The sequence below is a fragment of the Schistocerca americana genome, chromosome X (genome assembly GCF_021461395.2).
Source record: "Schistocerca americana isolate TAMUIC-IGC-003095 chromosome X, iqSchAmer2.1, whole genome shotgun sequence".
Classification (NCBI taxonomy): Eukaryota; Metazoa; Arthropoda; class Insecta; order Orthoptera; family Acrididae; genus Schistocerca; species Schistocerca americana.
Genome location: NC_060130.1, coordinates 702294507 through 702299509, shown reverse-complemented (window position 1 = coordinate 702299509; position 5003 = coordinate 702294507).

The following is a 5003-nucleotide window of genomic DNA, read 5'->3' as shown; positions in this document are numbered from 1 at the left end:
CCACATAATTTTATTAGCTTAGTGTATGCCTCTACATTCGTATTAATTTGTAAACTGTTACACAATAAAAGGTGTCACTGAGGTGTGGGATTCTCGGTTATCTTGTACTTTTTGCCCTTTACAATTGCGTCTATGTTCGGAGTAATTGTTCTTGTGCATTGTAGGCGCAGCGTGCAGTTTAAATTTCGATCAGACAATGCGTTTCTCAGGCGGATCTTGTACATTTCATTGCAGAGAACAGTTGTTCAAAAACATACGTGGAACCGAACATTGATACTATTGTAGCCGCCAGTTTGTGCAAATGAGGAAATCTATCCTGAGGGAAGTGTCTTAGAATTCCAAAATGTTTTTCTTGTTCTGAAATTAGTCTTTGTATTATCTGTCACACTGCAGGTCAATAATTTCTAGTTGCAGTTCAGGACGAATCTCTTCAATATTCGCTGAATATGGAGAGGAGAACAGATCAAAATCACTGTCTAGAGCTGTCAGATCTTGAAAGCGTTGATCAAATTCTTCCTTAAGGGCAACTAAACTATGTGAATAACGTTCACAGTATTTGTGAACATCTTGCATGGATGATAATTTAGGAAAATGAGCTAGATTTCCTGTTTCCAGCTGACTCACCCAAAGTGTCAATTTCATTTTAAAAGCTCGTATTCGATCTATGAAATGAGAATTAGCAGATCTTTACCTTGTAGTGAAATGTTCAAAGCATTCAGATGGCTAGTTAAATATGCTAAGAACGCAAGATCACATTTCCATGAAGGCTCTTTCAATTCAGGAACACACATGTTATTTATTTCATTGAACATATTTATCTCATCTAATAGGCAAAAAAATCGATTTAATAATTCGCCACGACCAAGCCAGCGGACCTCGCTGTAATAAGGCAGGCTACTATACTGGCTTTCTACATTGTCAAAAAAGCTTTTAAATTGCCTGTGTTGTAGCCCTTGCTTCCTTACATAATTGGTTGGTTCAAATGGTTCAAATGGCTCCGAGCACTATGGGACTCAACTTCTGAGGTCATTAGTCCCCTAGAACTTAGAATTAGTTAAACCTAACTAACCTGAGGACATCACACACATCCATGCCCGAGTCAGGATTCGAACCTGCGACCGTAGTGGTCTCGCGGTTCCATACTGCAGCGCCTAGAACCGCATGGCCACTTCGGCCGGCTATAATTGGTTGTACGAACAACAACTCTCATCACATTTTTTAGAGTGATACTCTTTGCACATAAGTTTTCCTGGTGGATCACACCGTGAACGCTCCTTATTTCATTCGGCACGGTCAGTTTTTGCATTTTGTCCTTCAACAGCGCAATGAAACCTGATTTTTTCCCTGTCATCGCTGGTGCACCATCTGTAGACACTGAAACTAAAGAATTCTACGACAATCCTATATTTTCAACACTTTCTTCAACACTACTTAAAATATCACCTCCGGTTGTAGTGTTCTTCATGGCTACTACATGGAGGAGCTCCTCCATCACCTGAAGATCTCTATTAACACCTCTAATAAACATGGCAAGCTGCGCTGTTCCAGTGATATCAACACTTTCGTCCAGAGCTAGAGAATACGCCATAAAATCTTTATAGATACTTGCAAGCTGGCTCTGGACATCGTCTTCCATGTCCTGTATGCGACGTATAATGGTCATGTTAGATAATGGCAAAATCCGAAACTGTTCAATTTGAGATGGAGATAAATGTTCCGCTGCAACTACCAAACATTCTTTTATTAAATCGCTATCAGTGAAGGGGCGCAGGGATTTTGCTAAAAGCAAAGCAATTTTGTAACTCACTCTGAGAGCTGCCTCAGTTGATTTTTCTTCGTCGTCCAGATCTTCTTCGGATAGCTTCCTTTTAAGTTTAATAACTTCCGGTGCACGATCTGGTCCATCACATTTTCCACTTCCGTAGTCTTTCGCGTGGTACGACATATAATGTCGCTGCAAATTAGATTTCCTAAAAGAATTCAGCGTTTTGTGACATACTAAACACTTTGCAACACCATCTTTTTCTGTAAACAGATACAATTCCTCCCAATGGGGGTTGAATTGCGAAAGCATGGTTGGGGTTACACAACGGCGACTTGAGATGATTCTTAACCAGCGAAGTGACTGTCAGAGCTGATCGTAGTACTTTAAACGTTACACAGTCGACGCAAATTCAATAGGCACACTGCGGCCCTATTCAAACGTGCGCGCGCATTTCCCTCCCTCCCCTCCCTCCCTAATCCGCGACCTTGCACCTGCTCGCGAGCTCGTGCCTGAGCAAACGCGAGTACTCGCTCTCAAAACCGACCAGGTGTTAAGTCCTGATCTAGGACTACAATACAGACTGGCAGTAAGTTTAAGACTTTTTTGTGAGTATCAAATACAGACAAATAGAAATATTACGGAGCTTCAGTTCCAGACATAAAACTGTAGGATCACAATTGAAAGAGATATAATAAAAAAATTTAAAATTTGATAAACAAAATATTTTATCAAGAATGGGTGATTTTCAAGCAGACAGATCAAGGTAGACATTAAATAGAAACATTGGTTTGCCACTATGAATTAATGTAAATGTTCCATACAGAGGGTCATCTTACATTGATGTAATAACAAAATTAAAAAGTTTGTATTAATGTAAAAAATAAAGATAAAAAATAATTTCTGTAGGCTGTAAAATCTGCTTTATATCCTGCAGATAAAAATTCAGAAAGATAACAAAATATAAAAATGTTGGCCTTGATCTTGATCAGAAATTCGAAAGTTTAAACTTTCCTGTAGTGGTTGAACATATTCCAAAAATTGAAAATAAAATTAATTCACTACGCAAAAACCGAATAACAGAACTCTGTTCTTCCCTGGTGAAAATCGCAAGTGGGGTGGCCATCTTTATACTGATATTGTGAAGTTATGTGTGCACCTGCATTATGCTGCCACCTACAGGCCATTCTGCACACTATTTGTGGCACGCTTACCAAATACAGGATGATGGCGCGAAATTTCGATTTGTTATTACAAATTTAAGATTTTCATTTGACTCACCCTCGTAAGTACTGAGTGACCAAAAAAACAAACAGCACATCTCAAAGTCAATGCTTCCACTGTCATAAACAAGATAAAACCACAGATCTACTCTTGCAGGGTCATTCGGTAAAGTATCTATATTGATCTTGCTTTTGATGTCAATGAGCTCAATATATCACAGGTTCAGATGGTATTAAACTCCAGAAGATAGTACCATATAAATGCCTCTGGATGTATTTGGTGTCCTATATACAATATAAAACTCTTATAATTTATGTGAGAAATCATTTAAAATCTTCTGAATACTAGGTCACTTAATGTTTATAAGAGGTATAAATAGAGTTTAATGTCTCCTGTAGATTGATGCACTATAGCTCTACTGATTTTACTTTAATATATGGACCTAAGGCCTGTTTAATTGTGTTAAATCGTTATCAGCACATTTGCACTGTATGTTCTGAACTCTCACCTTGTTGGCATATGTCAGAAGTTTTTTTCAGATAGAAGTGGGGTCTCTATATGTGTGGTGTGTGTTTTTTAGGACATGTCCAAAAGAGTAGATAGCATTCATGATCATGCAGGCGTATATAGATGACGAAAGAGAAACTGTGACTTCAGCTGCAACTGAGTGCTGTAATAAATCGTGTGACGATAAGTAAAAATTTGTGCTTGACTTGGGTCTTGAATATGGATTTCCCACTGATAGTGAGCTGTCGCCTTAAATCCTTCGTTTATTGGAGAACGCTTCATTTCTTGCAAACTATCATTATTTGGCGTCAAGATGTGCATGTGTGTGGTGTGTGTTCTTTCAGAGATGTTCGAAAGAACAGACACCCTTCTGATCATTGACCAAAGAGAAACTCCAACATAAGCTGCAATTGGGCATTGAAATAAATCCAAGAGACAAATGAAATTTTGTGATCCTTGCTCATGGTAAGCGGGAATCATGGGTTCGAGTCCCGGTCTGCCACAAATTTTCACTTGTCACCATTGGATTTATTTCAATGCCCAAAGACAGCTAATATCAGAATTTCTTTATCGTAATGCACACAGCTGCAGGGTCATCAGTGGTGTCAGTTCTTTCTGACATGTCCAAAAGACTAGACATCACACATATAACTATATGTACTTGGATGCCATAAAATGACACCAAGAGTGTAGGTGCACTCTTTGTTCTATCTCTTGTGGGACCATGTGAAGCTGTGAGCAATATTTATTTATTTAGCATATGTGGTTTTCAAGCGCAAATGGTTTCATGTCTAAATACATACAGACAGATAAAGATAAAATCAACATACATTATATCACATAAATAATGTCTCGTCTTATGGACATTCAATTAAGGATAAAGTAGGCATACACAGGTTATTTCAATAAGGTATCTTGTCATAGATAAGATAAAATTATCATATAGAAATTGTTGCTATAAGGTCATTCAGCAATCACATATATGAAATCTATAGAGTCTCTTTAAAGTTCTATGTATAGATTTTCCATCCACTCGACGGCTGCAGGGGAGGCTGCATAAAGTTCTCGAATGGATCCTTTAATCGCACGTTTAGGGCATTCCTGAAAGATGTGCTGGATCGTTTGATCTGGATGTCCACAATCGCACTGTGGTGAATCTCGTATGCCCCATCTACAGAGCATCTCGCCACTTCTGCCATGACCAGTTCTGAGTCTATTGAGTATAACCCAAGTTCTTCTTGGCAGGTCTATTCAGGTAGGTTTCCACCAGGTGATATTTCATTGCAGTTCTTGGATAGTCCAGTCTGAGACCATTCATTTTTCCATGAATCTATAGCATCGTAAGATATTGCCATAAGGGTTTGAGCTGTTCTCCATGGTGGTCTTCTAGATCTTAGTCGGGAAAGATTTGGGGCAATGTCCTGATGGATTGGAAGGTTGGTATTGGAGGAGAGTTTACGCCATTCATTAACTAAGGCGGTTTGCCGCCTAAGATGTGGTCGAGCTATAC